Below are 20,580 nucleotides of genomic sequence, written 5' to 3' on the forward strand. Positions count from 1 at the left end.
CAGGTGCGGGGAAGGAGCATAGCTCGACACAGACAGACCACTGACGGGCATCCTGTCCCCACGGACCCATGTCATACGCCTCCCTGCATGCTGTCTTCCTCACGCCCTGGACCCCAGCCCTCCTTCCAGGATCTTTGTAGGGCCAATTCATACTCATCTTTTAACATTAAGCCTGCAGATGGGCACAAGGAATCTTTCTGGAGTGATGAAAACGGTCTAGATTTGACTGTGGTGATGGTTACAAACCGTAAATTGACATTTTAAGTGGGTGAATCTTATGGTATGTAAATTATACCTAAAAAAAATGTTTTAAAAAAAGGATCAAGTACCAGCCACACTTTCTCCAGGAATCCCCCCTCATGCCCACCCCACCCAGTCTAAGCCATGCCCCCTTCCTGTGCCCGCAGAATGCGCGGAGCACACCTCCAGCGCTGCACATGCCTTGCTGGGCTTTAATGACCTGTGAGCACAGGGCCGTCTTGCCCAATAATTCGCGAGTCCTAGCATTTCACACAGCACAGGCTGCACAGGAAGTAGTCAGATGTTTGTTTACTTAACAATCTAATTAGTCTCTTCTATGTTCTCAACTGGCTGTGTCGGCTAATGACACAAAGATGAGAAGAAATGAACCAGCCCTTAGCCTCAACTTTTAATTACAGAAATAAAGAAAGGAAACCCACATTTTATTTGAGTTCCTGTGGCTTCAGGAACTTTCATATACATTAACTAACCTTATTATGTCCTGTGAGAAAACTGTTTTTCCATGTTTACAAACTGCAGAACTAAGGCTCAGAGAAGTGAAGTAACTTACCCTATGCCACACAGCAAGAGATAAAACTGGGATCTGCTTGACTCGAAACACACATTCTTTCCAGTAACCTGCCCTCTACACACACACACACAAGAGGGCACACATGCCAGGAGGAGCAGGGCATTACAGACACAAGCAGAAATGTGGGGCTTGTTATGAGAACGGCAAGAAGATAAGTTGGACGGGAGCAGTTTCACGAAGAAGCAACACAAAAGACACTGAAAGACAAGGTGGCTCTGAACTGAGAGCCAACTGGAGCCAAGCAGAGGGGCTCAGGCACCACACATGGGTCATCACCAAGTCCAAGGCCAGGAAGTGACAACACTGGGGCTAAGAGGAATGAGGGCAGGACCGCGAACAACAGAATGCCAGGCGGGTTTGGACCATTCCCTGCTCTGTGCTGCTACAGCAGCTGGTGACTTACAGTTCAGTCTCCACACTGAACTGACAAAGAAGAGAGTTTTGTTCATGACGCACTGAACAGATTATCTTGCAAAAACTACTCCAGAGAAATAGCTGTTGACCTGACTCAGCCACAGTTGGGAGGAACAGAAGGGGAGCGGCTATCTGCACACAGGAAGGAGTGAGGCCCGAATAGAGGGCGATTTCAGAGGAAAGAACACACTGGCGCTGGGACTGTTCTGAGCACTGGAGAGCCACAGCAAGCCTGAACCTCACTGAATAAGAGGGCAGAAGAGGGAGGCCTCGAATGGTCCACAGTAAATTTCAGCATAAATAGCCAAAGGAAAGAAAATAAAACAAATTAAAACATTAGGAATTCCTACTCCTGAGGCAAAAGGAGAAATGATGTAAATTTGTAAACATTTAAGAAAGAATACGTATCCCTATTCCTCCTGGTGAACACAGCTAAGAGAAGACAACAGACTGACAGGTAGAGCAAGAAGGCAGACAGGCTAGGGACCTCGGGATCCGAGGACCAACACTGGTCCCTGAGTTTTCTTTTTGTCTCTACGTCTCAGACTTAGAGCAAAAGAAGCCAGACAGACGGGCGGGCTCAGATAAAAACAACAACAGAAGCCTGCCCTCTCCAGCTGAACGACCAGAAAGGGACAGCTCTGCCAGACAGAAAACTTTCAGATAATAGTGGTCTACTCCAGCCAAACACCACAGAAAAGTAATCAGGACAGCATGGCACTGGAGCAAGGACAGACAGACAGGTTAGAAGAACAAAACAGAAAATTCACAGGGACTCACATGTACACAGTCAACTGGTTGTCAACAAAGGTTCTAAAGGAATTCGGGGAGAAAGGAAAGTCTTCAACAAGTGGCATGGATAACCATGTGGGGAAGAGAGGTGGTGAGCTCCTCCATCACATCACCCACAAAGTGTAATTCATGATAAATCACAGACACGAGAACTTAACTGCTAAAAACTGTAAAACTTCTAAAATAAAACATATTTTTGAGACCTTGGGAGAAGAATATCCCAGACAGGACCAGAAAGCATTAACTATAAAGTTAAAAATTGACAAAGTAGACTTTTTAACAGAAGCAAACACTTCTGCTCATCAAAAGACACTATGGGGCTTCCCTGGTGGCGCAGTGGTTGAGAGTCCGCCTGCCAATGCAGGGGACACGGGTTCGTGCCCCGGTCTGGGAGGACCCCGCATACTGCGGAGCGGCTGGGCCCGTGAGTCATGGCCGCTGGGCCTGCGCGTCCGGAGCCTGTGCTCCACAACGGGAGAGGCCACAACAGTGAGAGGCCCGCGTACCGCAAAAAAAAAAAAAAAACACTATGAAGAAAATGAATAGTCAAGGCAAAGACGTTGAGAACAATTTACTGCGTGTATGTGTGTGTCCGTCTGTGTGTACGCGCCTCACGAAAGACTTACACCCAGAATATATAAAGAACTCCTACAATTCAACAATAAACAGACAATCCAAAACAAAAATGGGCAAAAGAGTTGAGCAAACAATTTACAAAGGAAAATATATGACTGGTCAATAAGCCCACAAAAAAGCTCCACATCACTAAACATCAAAGAAATGGAAATTAAAACCACAATGAGCTATCAACAGACACCATCTAGAAGGGCTAAGATTCAAACAGAACTACAATTCCTAACATTGGTGAGGATGTGGGGCACTGGAAAGTTAAATATATTGCTGGTGGGAATGTACCATTTAACCACTTTGGAAAAGCATCAATATTTGGCAGCATCTTTTACAGTTGAACCCCTACCATATGACCCAGCAATTCCACTCCTAAGCATTTACCCAAGAGAAATGGAAACATATGTTCATGCACAGACATGATCCAAGTAACTTTATTCATACCAGATAAAAACTAGAAACACCTGCATTTCCAGTAACACTGGATAAACAAACTGTAATATGTTCACACAATGGGATATTAGCGTTTTTTAAAATGAACAAACTACTCATACATAGAAGAGAACATATGAACTTCAAAAGACAGCACACCAGACACGCTAGATTACATAAGGTGCGACTATTTATAGGAAGTTCTGGAACGGGCAAACTCACCTCTGTCAAAAGAATCGAGGCATGTGGTTGTGGGGATGTGGGGGAGAGGCAGGGACTGAGCACGAAGGAGCACGAGAGAACTTTCTGGTTTGATGGCTACGTTCTGTCTCTTGACAGGCATGTGGGCTACATACACGTATACATCTGTTGAAACTTCTTCTATTGAAACACCACTCTTACATTAGCTTCAGGTGTACCAGGGCTTAGACATTTACATCCGTTTGGAAATGAGGACCCTGGTAAGTCTCGTGACCACCTGTCCCCAAAGTCATTTCAATACTATTGACCATATTCCTTATGCTGCATGTTACATCCCTGGAGGTTTTTGTTTTTTTTTTTTAATAACAGGGGGTTTGTACCTCTTAATATCCCTTTCACCTATTTCAACCCTCCACCTCCCTCCCTTCTGGCAACCACCCATTTGTTCTCTGTATCTATGAGTCTATTTTCATTTTGTTTTGCTTGTCTTGTTTTTTAGATTCCACATACAAGTGAGATCATACGGTATCTTTCTCTGTCTGACTTATTTCACTTAGCATAATGCCCTCTAGATCCACCCAAGCCGTCACAAAAAAACATTAAACTGTGCATATCACTGAAAATAAATTAATAACATCAATAAAATCCCTCAGATGGGGGGAAAAAAAGCTATGGAAGCTATATAGAGATGATCATGAGCCATTAAAAAATATGAACTCTCCTTCTCAAACGTTGCTACTCCCACCTTTACCTTCAGCATCCCACCTCCCCCCACACCCAAAATCACTACAACAGGAATGTCTACTTCCAGTCTTTCTCAACTGAAAGCCTGTGGCTGGCACCTGTACGAAATCTCTCTCCAGAGAAAACTGAAGATATAAAAGGTTACTTCTGCAATATCTAACAAAAACTATTAAAAGTATACAGCAAAAACCATACATCTGGAATTTTACTGTAGAACCCCCCAAAATTATAACGTTGAAATGAAATTTTTCACATAAAAAGAACAGTTATGACAGTTATAACTGAGGTAAAGCCAAAAAAAAAAGTGTCATAAAACTAGACTCAAACTTAATAATTGCTTAAAAACATCCACTCCTCCAAAGAACTAGGATATGCATTGTTCTTAAAATAGTCTTTTCTGCTCATGCACCACTATTAATCAGCACACATAATAATAATCATTCACCCATGCAAAGGGACAAAACAATATAAGTAGGAAAGACAGATTGCTAAATTAAAGTCTCCTGAAATGAGCTTTTGAGAATAACTCCAATGATTTATTAAACTTGATAATTCAACACAGAAAAAGGCCTCGTCCAGAAAACCCATAGCTTGCTTAACTAGCTCACAAGTTAAGCAAATCCAGTATTTATAAACTTTCTTTATTAAATACCAGGCTGTAAGTCACTGGAAGCAGCTTTTCCTCATTTTTACGGTTTTTAAAAATAATCTGTAAATTAAGTCTCTAACCCAAATCTCTACAAGGGAATCCAAACACTGATTCATTAGTACCTCACATACTGAACACTAACCAGCATTAACCTACCATCTGGGAATGTCCAACTTTGTAAGCAGTATTTGCACGCCCAGTACGTTCTTATTCTTCAAATTTTCTCAGAATTAAAGGACAAGAGTGTCCAGATCACAAGGGACCGCCCCACACCATACATGAAGAGACCCACGCCAAAGCACATCATGAGGTTTTGGGGTACAGAGGACAGAAGGATGATCCTGAAAGACTCCTGCAGGCTGGGAAGAGGGCAAGCAACTTACATACAAAGGATCACGATCAACTTGTCAACAAGAACACTGGAAACTTAAAGACAATAAAGGAATATCTTCAAACCTCTGACAAGACAGCTAGTTCCAAGGACCATTCAAGTGCACAGGTAGAATAAAGACGTTCCAGACACACAGTGGCAAGGACTGTACTACCCCCGTACACTTGTTCAAGAATCCTGATGCCCTGAAATGAGACCCTGATGGGCAGCAAGGAACCCCATGAAAAGCAGGCCTGTGATCAGCTAGTGACACAGTCCCTGTGACCCAGGGGAAGAAGGGCTCCAAGGACAAAGGGAGTCACAGACATCTGACTGCGGAAAAGAAGAGTAAGACCTGGTAAAGAACCGCTGGAGCTTTTGGAATATATCTGTCATGAGAACAGAGTAAAAAGCAAATAAAAATAAGAGATAGGGGCTTCCCTGGTGGCACAGTGGTTGAGAATCTGCCTGTCAATGCAGGGGACACGGGTTCGAGCCCTGGTCTGGGAAGATCCCACATGCCACGGAGCAGCTAGGCCCGTGAGCCACAACTACTGAGCCTGTGCGTCTGGAGCCTGTGCTCCGCAACAAGAGAGGCCGCGATAGTGAGGGGCCCGCGCACCGTGATGAAGAGTGGCTCCCGCTTGCCGCAACTAGAGAAAGCCCTCACACAGAAACGAAGACCCAACACAGCCAAAAAATAAATTAATCAATTAATTAAAAAAAAAAAAATAAGAGATAACCATTAACTCTAAGAAAAAGGAAAAGGTAGATGAGAAAATGAAATTGTAGTCTACTGCCTGGCTCAGGGTTACACAGTATTTGTGTGATCATCACCATGAAAACGATGGGTGCTGACAGAATCAAACACCGTGCAGGGCAGGATGATGCTGGGGGGCTGGGGGCAGGGGGCCCGGCGAAGGTCTGAGACACCCAAATCCTCATCTACCCTAACACCTAGGTTAACACAAGACATCCAAAACTGCTATCTTCAAAAACAGCAGCTTAAGGATATTATTTAGATAAAGGAAATAAACACCAAAAAAAAATAGCTGAAAGGAAAAAACTAAGACCGAGAGGGGTGCAGGAGCGAGGCGGGGAATAGTGCAAGTCTTTAAACTGGGCTGGGGGTCCCCAAGACCACCCGCAGGGTCGGCAATTCTCTAGATGGACTCACATAAGTCAGCACACAGTCCTGCTCACGGCTGCGATTTATTACAGAGAAAGAACACAAAGCAAAAAAACAAAGGAAAAGGCACAAGGAACCAGGCACACGCTCCCGGGAGTCCCCGGGCAGTGGAGTCACAGGGACACGTGTGAAGCACCGTGTGCTGGGCAGCTCCTCACTCACAGCCCGAGGTCCCCGTGGAGCCCGGTCACACTGGTGTTCTCCGCCGGACGGGTACCGAAATCCCAGACTGCCAGAAAGACGGCAGGTGTTCCGCGTAAACCACACTGTTTTACAAACCACTGAGGCCCAGTAAGCTGCTCTTCTCATTTAGAGACAGTTTTATATGCTCTAGGGAACAGGTATACAAAGAGAAATCCCCATCAAGGGATTTTTCTTAAAACATGAATATTACTGTCCAAGAAAAAAATGTTAAGTTTATAAACTGAGGTGAGACAAATAATCCTTCAGACGAGGCAGATAAGGTTTAGAGGGTTTCCTATCATTCACGGTGAAATCCTCGCCATGCAAATATGTGCGAGGTTTATGGCGTGTGCCCCGTGATGCAGACCAGTATACACAGTTACAGGACTGAGTAATTTCTCATGCACACTCCCACAGACCAACTGTCAGCCCATTAGGCTGTTACATAATTAGTCCTTTCAAATCTTCCAGCATTTGCTTAGGTCTATACTTCAGTAGAGATTTTACTCTTGGGTTACTGTTTCTTTTCTGTACTCTCCTTATAGATCATCAAATTTAATCTTTATTTTAGTTTCTCCCCTACCCCCAGGGGCTTATCCAAACAAATAAACTTTCAATTAGCACCTCACATGCCGCTCACAGAAATTCACTGAATGACATAGTGATTTAATGTTTTCCACTCAACATTCTCAGTGTCACTGATTAAAACAATATGCCTGAGATAAGATATGTGTGTAAAATCAGTTTAAAAGATGTGAAATTCCGAAGTTCATCATAATGAATACGAACGTATGAATGTCTTTTTAAGGCTGACAATAACTTTTACATGACTGATAAGAAAACAGAAAAATTCACAAGTTATTTTAGGACACTGATATAATGTAAAATGTAAAAATCAATGTCCAGATGAAACAGAAATCTAAAGGGCACAGATTATGTCCATTATTTAAGTGAACGTTCAAACTCTGAGGATCAGAATGCCAGGTGCTGGAAAATGAGCAGCCAAAACATACAGGATCTAGCAGCCAGAAATAATCCCACCTTCTGCCTGGGATGAAAGGCTGCAGAGGACACAATCCAGTTCTACATACAGCTCTCCAAATCAAAGAGTATGTATATGTATTAAGTATGGGGAGAAAAGTCCACATTGCCTTTACACAAAATCAAAGGTGCTATCATCAGCAGTCACTCTAATTCAGAGGACAAAAAAAAAGTTTTCTTATAAAAAAAACAATAAATATCATTTGGTATTATCAGTAAAACAGCACATTTTTAAAGTAATGATATATCCTTTGGCTGGGGGGGAGGGTGGTGTCTTTCCTGCCACATTTCATAATCACAAAATCTATTCTCAAGTAAATAGTAAATTAGAAGTTAACTTGGGGCCGGGGGAGACCAACAAACGTTATTTAATAATTTTTAAAATGCACACCATTGGTTACAACAGAAACTGGGTAAAAGTATCTAGTCCATGGTTCCCAGTGTGCGGAGGCACCCAGAGCACTGTAAGCAAACTCATCCCGGCCACGGGGAGCTTACATTTGAAGGAAACAGAGCGGTATTCAACATCTGCCAGACACTGTACAAACTACCAGCTAAAAGAAGTTTAGTTTCAACATTAGACTGTGCACATTCCTTTCAACAGCATACCTCTGTGAAGCTGGGTTTTCTGGGGTAGCTATGATTTAAAGAAAAAAAAATGGGGGACTTCCTTGGTGGCGCAGTGGTTAAGAATCCACGGGTTCGAGCCCTGGTCTGGGAAGATCCCCACATGCCACAAAGCAACTAAGCCCGTGCACCACAACTACTGAGCCTGCACTCTAAAGCCCAAGGGCCACAACTACTGAGCCCGTGTGCCACAATTACTGAAGCCCACGCGCCTAGAGCCTGTGCTCTGCAACGAGAAGCCACCGCAATGAGAAGCCCACGCACCACAACAAAGAGTAGCCCCCGCTTACCACAACTAGAGAAAGCCCACATACAGCAACGAAGACACAATGCAGCCAAAAATAAATAAATAAATTTATTTTTTAAAAAAATCAACATGGAACAAGAAATAAGGGGTGGTGCTGTCCAATCTGATTGCAAAGTATTATAAGCTGTGTGGTGTCCAATAGGCACACACAGACCACTAATTTTAGTTATTTAAGAGTGAAATAATTTATTTTCTCTTTCAGCTATCGTGTACTATTTTTTCAAATGGTTACTAAATTGCCAAGCCATAAATACGAATTTAGTTGTGTGGGCCTAACAACATAATTCAGCATACTATTAAGCATTTCCATTAGGCTGACACCAGGTCTAAGAACAAGATATGTATAAGATGAGGCTGAAATATCGTGTCACAAAAGAAAGACGTTATGAAAGATGCTTGGAATCAAGACAAAAGGACTCAGAAGTCAACTAGAAGAAGCTTCCACTGGCCAAAGATGGGACTATATTAGTGCCAATAAAATTAATAACTGCCATGAAATAAAGTATCAAGTATATTTAAATCCATGAGTTCATAATGATACTCAAAAATAAAATTCAGGCTTCCCTGGTGGCACAGTGGTTGAGAGTCCGCCTGCCGATGCAGGGGACACGGGTTCGTGCCCCAGTCTGGGAAGATCCCACATGCTGCGGAGCGGCTGGGCCTGTGAGCCATGGCCGCTGAGCCTGCGCGTCCGGAGCCTGTGCTCCGCAACGGGAGATGCCACAACAGTGAGAGGCCCACTTACCACAAAAAAAAAATACTAAAATAAAATAAAATAAAATTCATTGGTCACTTTGGAGGATGCTAGAGAACCATGTAATTATTTGGAATAACTGGTAAATGGGGGGGGAAGCATTTATTTTATCCTGAATCTGCTATACAAAGTGTTGTTCAGTGAAGTTTCTTTCTATCAAAATCTTCCATCTAATAAAGAAAGAAATAAAAGACTGTCACCACTTAATAAGCAATTTAAAAATAGATACTGGCAATGATCAATGACTGCTAATAACACAGACAAAAAAGAGAGAAAATCACACCAGCCTCGCAAAAATAAACTAATGAAAACTTAATCTGATTAAGCCTCAAAATCTGGGGATATGCAATTTAGTTTCTTTAGTTAATACCAAAGAAAAAGAGAGGGGAAGGAGGAAGAGTGGGGGGATGAACTTAAAAATTAAGAGACTTAAGACCAAAAATGAGAAGACAAGCCACAGACTGTGAGAAAATATTTGTAAAAGATATACCTGATATAGGACTATTACCCAAAATGCACAAAGAACTCTTATAACTCAACAATAAGAAAACAAGCTAATTGAAGACACCTCACCAAAAAAAGATATACAAATGACAAATACACATATGAAAAGATGCTCCATATCATATATCACTGGGGAATTACAAACTAAAACAACAATGAACGTGACTAAAATAAATCTAGATTTTTAAAAAATTGTTAAAAAAATTTTTTTTGTAACTATGTGTGGTGACAGATGTTAACTAGGCTTATTGTGGTGATCATTTCACAATATATACAAATATCAAATAATTATGTTGCACACCTGAAACTAATATAATGTTACATGTCAATTATACCTCAAATTTTTTAAAAAATGACCTTAAGAAAGAAATAAGATACCACTATAGATCTACTGGAATGGCCAAAATTCAAAACGCTGACAACAGCAAGCACTGGCGAGGATGTGGCGCAACAGGAACTCTTATCAGTGCTGGTGGGAATGCAGAACGGTGCAGTCACTTAGGAAGACAGTTTGGCAGTTTCTTACAAAACTAAATATACTCCTTCCATACAATTCAGCAATCATGTCCTTGGTATTTGCCCAAGGAGTTGAGAACTTATGTCCTTACAAAAACCTGCACATGGATGTTGACAGCAGCTAACTTACAGAAGTATGTTTATTCATAACTGCCAAAACTTGGAAGCAACCGAGATGTCCTTTGGTAGGTAAATGGATAAATAAATAAAACTGTGCTAGAAGCCAAACAATGGAATATTATTCCGCACTAAAAAGAAATGAGCTCTCGAGCCATGAAAAGACATGGAGGAAACTTAAATGCCTATCACTAAGTAAAAGAAGCCAGTCTGAAAAGACTCCATAACAGATGATTCCAATTGCATGACATTCTGGAAAAAGCAAAACTATGGAGAGAACAAAAACATCAATGGTTGCTAAGGGGTGGGGGAGGAGGGGGAGAGAAGGATGAACAGGCAGAGCACAGAAGATTTTTAGGGCAGTGAAAATACTGTATGATACCACAGTGATGGATACATGTTGTTATAAATCTGTCCAAACCCATAGAGTGTACACCAAGAGTGAACTGTAATGTAAACTATGGCCTTTGGGTGGCAATGCATGTCAATGTCAGGTCCTCACTTGTAACAAACGTCCCATCTGGTGGGGGATGCTGATAACGGGAGAGGCTGTGCACGTGTGAGGCTGGGGGCATATGGGAAATCTCTGTACCTTCCTCTTAATTTTGCTGTGACCCCAAAACTGCTCTAAAAAAATAAAGTCTGAATTTAAAAAAAAAGTAACCTGAGGAAGCAAAATCTGATGTCATAATATGCTCATTTTCTTAAAATGCTAAGTTTAGTTGAAAAATGTAGCATGGTATCTGCTGCTTTTTAATTGCTTGTTACCATTCTAGGGGGATAACAAAATGGACTTCAGTGAGCTTTTTCTTCATTTTTATATTCACACTTTCTTCTCCCATAGTTTTCCACAGAAAGTCAAAGTTCTTTTTTTTTTTTTTTGGCCATGCCACGCGGCTTGCGAGTCTCAGTTCCCCCACCAGGGACTGAACCCGGGCCATGGCAGTGAGAGCCTGGAATCCTAACCACTAGGCCACCAGGAAACTCCCTAGAAAGTCAAAGTTCTTGATTCGCTATTTCTACTTTGGAAGGAACAACTGAAAATTGCTAACATCTTAAAATTACAGCTTCAATTTATGAGTTTTCCTTTAAAAGCTTTCTTCCCAGTGGGCGGGGGGGGGGAGGGGAGCTTTCTTCCCTCATCTCCCTCTCCCTCCTTTTTCTCAAGAGTAGTTACTTATCCAAATATATTTATCTAAAGGCACCTATCACTGGCAGGTTGGCGAAAGAGCTTATTCATAAAAAGATTAAGGAGAAAGTCCCAATCACACAAAAACACTGTTTTTATAACTGAAAAACATACCTCATTTTTAAACAATGGCAATGGCATGCACTTTTATTCTCAACCTGTCACAATATCTGGCTTTCAATTTGTAGTGCTTTTGAATTAATTTAACCTTCAATTGAGAATGAAGGGTCATGCTTCATTACATCAAGGTATCAGCTCTGAAGCAATTCCAAATGAGTTCTACTAGCATTTTTGTTTTTAGTTACCTTTTAGGCAAAAGCTTCATATTTAAATATCTGTACAACGTTTCAAGGTGATCAGTTTGAAGTTTGAAGGGCTTCACTCAAACTGATCAAATGTAAAGAAACAGGCCTAGTGCCTGGTAGATAGTAAGCACTCAACAAATAAATGCCTTGTTCCACAATTTACATCATGACTGTTTAGAAGAGAATGTATACATGTTTACACATTCTTTGCCTGTATGTGTATAAAACACCTCTGGAAGAATATACAAGAAAATATTAAGGTGTGGTCTCTTCAGTGGTATCTTTAATGGCTGAGGAAAACACAATCATATTATTTCCATCTCACCCAGGCCCCCATTCCTCAGTAAAGAAACTGGGAGATACCCTGATGGAGAGAGAATACAGTAAACAGGAAGTAATACAGCACAGTCGTAGGCTTGAGTAAGTACCATCACCCTTCATAAGCTGGGCTTCCTTATCTGTAAATACTGACATCTACCTGGCATGGCACTGCCAAGACTAAACAAAATGGTATTCCTGGTACTCAGTAAGTAGCAATAATAATTATTAATCAATATTTAACTTTGCTATTAACTATACAAAACATTATAAAAATATCTGGACAAAACTTGAGATTTTATAAACTATATCCTCCCCCACCCCATAAAAGTGTGAAAAAGGAAGAGTTTTACTGCTTTTTCCTTCCTTGACCCCCATTTTAAAAGACCTTCGCAAAATCGTAAGCACATTTTAAAAAACACCATAAACAAATGTAAGAAGCCAAGAAGAAACTTAGAGAAAAAATACTGGCACTAGACATGACAAATACTTTTCAAAATTAATTTTTAAAAAAGAAAAACGGTTGAGGATTTGAACATGAAGCACACAAATACTTTTAAAATGAAAAAACAGGGAATTTAAAAGATGCTCTTTTTTACCCACCAATTTTCTAAAGATGAACAAGTTTGATACCCAACAATGCGAGGGTGTGAAGAAAGAGACACGTTCACACGCTACTGGTAAAAGTGTAAACTGTTACATTTAGAAGGACAATTTAGCAACACCTACCAAAAATTAATATTCTGACCTAGCAATTCACTGTTAAAACCTTAGCTCCCCTTCCCTGGTGGCGCAGTGGTTGAGAGTCTGCCTGCCAGTGCAGGGGACACAGGTTCGAGCCCTGGTCTGGGAGGATGCCACATGCTGCAGAGCAACTGGGCCCGTGAGCCACAACTACTGAGCCTGTGCTCCGCAACAAGAGAGGCCGCGACAGTGAGAGGCCGGCGCACCGCGATGAAGAGTGGCCCCCGCTCGCCGCAACTAAAGAAAGCCCTCACACAGAAACGAAGACCCAACACAGCCAAAAATAAATAAATAAATAAAATTTTTTAAAAAAACCTTAGCCCCCAAATACACAAAAGTAAGCAAAGCACTGATTATGATAGCCAAAAAACCTTTATTACGTTACATCTCTACAAGCACCTCAAAGTCCTTAGGAAAAAAGCAAAGAACACAGAAAGAGAAAATACTAACCCAACTATATGCTGTCTACAAAAAATTCACTTGAACTATAGTGACAGAGGCAGCCTAAAAATAAATGGAGTACTAAATAAACAGATGGAGTGATGTAAAACGACAGCTTAAGAACTCCAAAAGTTCACCCCTCCATAAAAGCACCTAAACTTGGTCAGAATCAACTTTTTCACAACACTGGAAACTAAGCAAAAGCTTGCAGCAATCCAGGGAGCACTTATTCAAGAAAAACAGCTGAATCTTCCTTAAGAACATAGAACTTTGTGGTATTTAACTTTCTCTAGTCCTATCCTGGGCTTCCCAGATCAGTGGCACCCTTGAAACTAACAGCCCACATTCCCAGCACTGGTTCAGCAGAACAAACCTCATTTGCAAACAAACTGAAATTATTATTCCAGGCTCCCTGGAAGACCTACCTGCTGAAAAGGCTTGCTTTATCTCACCTAAATGCTGCTAACTCAGAACCACCACCACCACCACCACCACCCCCCCCCCCCCGGGGTAAGGCCACTAGGGGGCTGGCAGAGGTTTTAGCTGCTACCACCTGAAGCATCAGGTAACAGCTGGGGCAAACACTAGGACCAAAACCTTGAGAGGTGTTTTGGGGAACAAGGACCTTGAAAAGCTTCAACAAATTCCTGGAAATCTAGGAGAAACGTGTGCGCGCAGGGCTATGTACATGCTCAGGAGTTTTGCCAGACGAAGAATTCTTGGTTAGCAGTTTTTTCCTTTCAATACCTTGACTATGTTATCCCACTGCCTTCTGGCTTCTACCGTTTCTCATGAGAGGGCAGCTGATAATGATATTGAGAATCCCCTGTATGTGATGAGTCATTTCTCTCTTGCTACTTTGAAAATTCTCTCCTTGTCTTTGTCCTTAAACTAGTTGATGTGTCTCCGGTGGATCTCACTGAGTTTATCCTACCTGAGAAAGCCCTCCACCCTCACCTCTGGATGACCTTGACCTCTGTACAAACAGGAAATGAAAGCTAAGACAGAGTTGTAACGTGGTTGAGTACTGAAGGTACACCCCCAAGAGATGCACAGCACCCCTCTGAAAATATCGGGAGATGTTTTTGGTACTAAATGTTTAAGGAAATCTCTGTCCAATCATTAGCTGAAGCCTCTGTTCTGTTAGCTTACTGGTCAGCTAATGACTGGTCATTAGCTGCCAAAAGAATAAAACAGGAATAAATGTAACGAAGGAGGTGAAAGAGGCATACACTGCTAACTACAAAACACTGCTGAGAGAAATTAAAGTAGACCTAAATAAACCCCTTTTTAACAGATTGAAAGATTCAGTATCATTAAGACAACAATGTATTGCTGTAACTCAAAGTGATCTATAGATTCACGGCAAAATTTCAACAGCCTTTTTTGCAGAAATGGAAATCTGATCCTCAGTTTAATATGGAATTGCAACAGGCCCTGAATAGCCACAAAAAAATAACGAAGGAGAACAAAGTTAGAAGACTCATACTTCCTGATTTCAAAAGGTACTACAAAACTAGCATAACCAAAGCAACGTGGTACTGGCATTAGGATAAATATATTGACCTATACAGTCGATCTGAAGAGTCTAGAAATAAACCCAAACATCTACGGTCCATTGATTTTCAACAAGGGTGTCAAGACTATTCAATGGGGAAAGAATGGTCACTTCAACAGATGGGAATGGGATAATTACATTTCCACACACAAAAAATGGACCCAATCTCAGACCATATACAAAAATTCACTCAAAATGAATCAACATCGAAATATAAGAACTAAAACCTAAACTAAGGTTTTAGAACTAAGAACTAAATATAAGAATAAAACTCCTAGAAGAAAGCATAGTGTAAATCTGCAAGCCCTTGGATCTGGCAATGGATTCTTAGATATGATAACAAAATCATGAGTAACAAAAAAAATAAATTGTACTTCATCAAAATTTAAAACCTTTGCCTTGGGCATTAACAAGAAAGTAAAAAGACTACCCAGAGAATGAAAGAAAGTATTTGCATATCATATATACTGATAAGGGTCCAGCATCCAGGATATGTAAAGGAACATTTACAACTCAACAACAAGAAGATGAACAACAAATGTTAAAATAGGCAAAGGACTTGAATAACTATTTCTCCAAAGAAGATATACAAATGGCCAATAAGCACATGAAAAGATATTCAACACCATCAGCCACCAGGGAAACTCAGATCAAACCCACAATGAGATACCAATTCACACCTACCAGTATAGCTAAAATTTTAAAAACCAGAAAATAACAAGTGTTGGTGAGGATATGGAGAAATCAGAGTCCTTACTCTGGACAGTGAAATGGTGCAGCTGCTTTGGGAAACAGTTTGGCAGTTCCTCATACTGTTCAATATAAAAGTCACCACATGACCCGGCAATTCTACTCCTAGGTATATACCCAGGAACAATGAAAACATATTTCTACACGAAAACTTGCACATTCACACTAGGAATATTCATAATAGCCACAAAGTAAATAACAACTTAAATGTTCATCAATGGATGAACAGATAAACAAAATGTGGTATGACCAAGACAGTGGAATATTACTCAGCAATAAAAAGGCATGGAGTACTGACACCTGCTACAATATAGACGGACCTTGAAAACATGATGCTGAGTAAAGAAAGTCGGTCACAAATGATTACATACATGATTCCATGTACATGAAATGTCCAGAATAGGCAAAACCACAGAAACAGAAAGTAGATAACTGGTTGCTAGTGAGTGGAAGCAGGGGGAATGGTGAATGGCTGACAATGAAGAAGAGGGGTAATGAAAAGGTTCTAAAACTGATCGTAGAGGTGGTTGCACAACTCTGAACACACGAAAAACCACTGAATTGTTGTGCACTTTAAAAGGATCAATTTTATGTTATATGAATATCTCAATAAAGCTGTTATAAGAAAAGCAGGCTCAAGTCTTTGCCAAGTTAAAACTCCCTTCTTAACCCTTTATTACCCTCTGCTAACACTTCTTTCTATTCTTCCCTTCACAGCTAAGATTTGTTTATTCTTGAAATAACCTACATTTGCTTTCTCCACTCTCTGACCTCCCATTAACTCAACTCAAACTTAGCTCCCTCCCCAAATGGTAGCATTAAGTAGAATGCTAAGAAACTGCTCTCACTTAGTTATCAAATTCAACAGACTCCTAAAAATCCATGTTTCACTCGAGTTCTCAAAGCATTTGAAATACAGCTTCCTTTATTCTTATTTTTTCTGGAGAGGCAGTTGTGAAGTATAGCTTCCTTTTGAAATGATCCCATTTGGGCTTCTACAACATCTCCTCATGATTTCTCAGCGTTTCTCAACACATAGGAATTTCCCTTTCCAGTTCTTCTTCTCTCTGGCTTCAAATGCTATTGCCCTCCATCGCCTATTTCCAGGACCATTCTCCATCAGTAAACTCTTCCTATGCCGTGTTACCTAAATCAAAGGCTTCAGGAACCACCTATAAGATAGCTTGATGACTCTCCTATCAAGACCTTTCTCTTGTGCTCCAAACCCACACACAAGCACTTCTACCTGGATGTTTTACAGATAACTCCTATGCAGTGTATCCAAAAGCTAAAATACTGTTCCTCCCCAGATTTGCTCCTCTTCCTGAATTCCCTGTCTCAGCATACTTTACCGTTTGTTGTCTATTCAATCACCTAAGTTAAAATCCAAGTCATCTTATCCTACTATTTCTCTCTCACTCCCCAAATCCAAGTGTCACTGAACTCTATTAATTCGGCCTCCTAAATATTTGTGCTATTAACTTATTCCTCTGCATCTCCACTGATTCTACCTTAGTTTAGGCCCTTACCTGTCACCTCAATTATTACAAAAACTCCTCACCAGTCTTCCTGCATCCTCCTTGTTGTCCCTCCATCCCTTCTGAAATCTATACTCTACAATAACCAGCATGGTCTTTCTAAAATGAAAACCTTATCATGACTCTTTCCTGGTGAAAATCCATAAGCTCTCTTATTATCTAAAGGAAAAGCCCTCGAGAATCCTCAGAATAGCACAAAGTACTTGAGGACTGATCTGTGCACCCTTATCGTATGCTACTTACCCTGTAAGCCCAATCCTACAGCTGCAGAGAACAACTTCCCGTTCTTGCGATGCTCTCTCTCCTCCTGTCCAACTTTCCCTTGGCCTTCCTTTCCTTTCCCAAGATTTCTGCCTCAGTCATGCCTAAACCTTCTTCGGGTTCAAGGACATAAAGTATAAAGCACCTAATACAATGCTTGACACACAGCAAGGAGTTACGATGGGTTGAGAGGCTTAGACCTCTTCTTCATCCTGTCTCAGTGACTCTTGTCTGCTTCGAGGTTAGGCTGACTTACATCACCTGTCTACAAGACTACTCCTAATTTGGTCTCTGCCTACGTCCCCAGTTTCACATCTTGCCACCACCCTCGGCCCTCATCAGCCGCACCTGCAGATCCTACAACTCACTCTGTTCGGACTCCCGCGCTCTTCTCACACTGCTCCTCCCGCCTAAATGCCCATCCTTTCTAAGCCTGTATACTCACTGCTCTCATCCTCTCCCATACGCTTTTCCTGACCACTGCCCCTTGCTCAGTCTCTCCTCCTCTTCCCTCAAGACACAGACCACTGCCTCCTTTGAACACCCACTGCACTCTCCGTCCTTCCTCCGCTCAAAGCAACCTTAAAAACATATTGTACTTGCGGAAGTTCAAGTAAGTGAGAAAGTCTTACCACCCTGAAGGCAGGGGCACTGCCTCATGCATCTGTAAGTCTCCACAGTACCTGCTGCACAGAAATTACACTAAATGACCTGCATTTTCCCTTTTTCCCTCTACATATACTAACCTAAGTTCCTATCAGACATTTTCGTTCAAAAAAGAAAGAACATACTTTTGCGTTACATTCTGGGCCCAACCTCTCCTTGCCAAGCAAACACCTGTACAAATTAAAGTTAATATGCACTTTCTGATACCACTTCTGTTTTTTCTAAAGTAGGGGAGAAATGGTCCCTGGAAGATCTAAAATGAGAAATACTATTTTAAAGAGACAGTAAATTATGTCGCATAGCTTCAAGATACTCTGTTTAAAAGAATTATTTCCCAACGGTCACTGTTAAACTAGCCCACCTCGCTTACATCTATGGGTCACTTTGAAAAGTGGAAACCCTTCTACTAACTTCCTTCCTACCTCTACTACTTGCCAATACAGTTTACAGCAATCACTCATTCTCAGGAAGATACTCAGAAAGGAATTATCAAGTCACCAAGATAATTCGGAAGGCAGAAAGTGAAGTTACCTTTCTCATTCCCAGACCCACTTATTCATTTAGAAGCGCTGCCTCCGTGGCCAGCAAACCACAGGTGGGCCTGTTCCTCATCATCGCTACTTGAATATTCTGTGAACTACCGCCCAGCATGATGGACTGCCACCCAAAGTACTGCAGCGCGGGGACAAGCCCGCTCCACCCAACAGAACGTTGAGTGAAAGCTCTCCTAATGAGGCTCGTCGGTGTGTTAACTCAGCATCCAAACGACGGTATTTGCACCTGCACGTTCAAAACTCGAGTTAACATTTTAATTATTTTCAAGCATTCGATCAGGCCTTAGAGGAAAGATGCTCTGCTTGCTCAAGACGGAGGCTCTGGAGTCATGAATCCCCAAACCTGAAGCAGCATAAGGACTTCAGGTAAGGCTGAGGTGTGGGATATCTGGCGAAACCTGTTTCACTCTCACAACGATAAACACACACACACACGCACCCAGCTGACCTCCATAAGAGCCTTTGGGCGCCAGCCCGCTTGACAAGGAGTTGTGAAAAGAATTCCCAACTCGGCTCTGCCGATGCCCTCGCAGCACCCAGGAGCCCCGCTTCCACGAGCCCTCCCTCCTCACCGGGCGCGCACCGGAGACCCGTCAGCATCCCGGCCGCGATTATGTAAAAGACCGAGTCCCTCTCCCCCGTCCGAGGCCCGGGCCCCGGGTAGGGCCCGGCTCCCCACCCTCCCCGCCCAGACCCAAGAGCCGCGACCAGCGAGCGGGAGAAACGGGCAGGGCGGGCCGGAGCCGCGGACAAGCCGCCAGAACCAGCCGCCCCCGGCAGCCACGCCCCCGCCCAGCCGCCCCGCGAGAGCCCGGCCCCGCAACCGCCTGACAGACGCCACGAGAAGGCGCGCGGACGGCTTCGGACAGCGGGGCCCCGCCGCGACCCCCACCCGCCCCGCCGCCCGCCACTGACCTGCGCCGCCGCCTCGCGACCGCCCGCCGCCGCGGCCGCCTTCTGCGCTGCGCCCCCGGCCGGCCTCGGGCGCCCCATTCCCACCCCGCCCCAGCCTCCGCCTGTTTACAATGATTGGGACAGAACCGGGCGAGCCGGCCCAGAGCGCACGCGCACTCCCTCCTCCCGCTGCACCCTGCTTCCCGGGTCCTCCTCTCGGCGCTGACGGCCGGGGCCGTCCAGGGCCGGCGCCCTGTGCCCCCGCGCGGGGCATGCTGGGATGGGTAGTCCTCGGAAACCCAGCGCCCAGTCCGCAGGCGGCCCTCCGCCGGGAGCCGCACTACAACACCCAGGAAGCATGGCGCCTGCCCGGCCGAGGGGCCAACTGGGGAGACCCGGGAGCGCGCGAGAGAACGCGCCGCGCCAGAGCTCCGCCGGCGCCTGCGCAGTTTCTGGGGGCCGGCAGGGCGCGCGCTTACCCGCGCGAGCTCCTCGAGGACCGTTGGGGGCAGAGCCGGTAGAGGTCCGGAGAAGGGCAGACGTAGTCCTGTCCACGCTTCGGGCAGCCTGTTCCCCAGCTACGGAGGCGCAGACCTTCTGCACCGCGGGCTTCTGCCCTAACCAGTTAAACTGGCCCGGAGGCCGGCCCAGCCGCCGCTGGGTGGGGCTCTCCGTGGCCCGGGCTGGGAGGGGAGTCTGGCTTGGGGTGGGGACTTTTGCTGGGGGCTTGGATGCAGGAAGCGCCGTGGGCTTCCGAGGAGAAACTTGTCTAGAACTCTGTATCGGGACTGGCCTCAGCGTTCCTAAAATGGGTGTCGACGAGGACCTCCCTTGGTCCTTGCGGCGCAGCGGGGTCCCCACCATGTACCGAGGAGGTCCTGAATCAGAGCCGCCCTCTGCACGGTTAGCTTGCAGACAGAATTGGATCTAGAGGAAGATGGAAATGACCGCATTTCCTCCGGAAATCCTTCACAAAGGCTTCAAGAATTGTCCTGCTAATGCATGGCTGGAAATCAGGGATCTTTTTACGTGTCTCGTCTCATAAAGTTTGGCAGTTTTATTA

At 43.5% G+C, this 20,580-nt stretch overlaps 1 protein-coding gene across 3 annotated transcripts in view; it reads right to left on the reverse strand.

Moving 5' to 3' along the window:
• The window catches only part of RALBP1 (ralA binding protein 1), a 45,252-nt gene extending 25,584 nt beyond the window's left edge, over positions 1 to 19,668 (reverse strand). For all 3 annotated transcript variants that reach the window (XM_069541325.1, XM_069541324.1, XM_060028674.1), the window contains exon 1: positions 19,539 to 19,668. The gene's annotated coding sequence lies outside the window, so the exon portion shown is untranslated. The remainder of the gene's footprint in view (positions 1 to 19,538) is intronic.
• Positions 19,669 to 20,580: the final 912 nt, after the last annotated feature.

This window comes from Delphinus delphis, chromosome 13 (genome assembly GCF_949987515.2).
Source record: "Delphinus delphis chromosome 13, mDelDel1.2, whole genome shotgun sequence".
NCBI classification, from domain to species: Eukaryota; Metazoa; Chordata; class Mammalia; order Artiodactyla; family Delphinidae; genus Delphinus; species Delphinus delphis.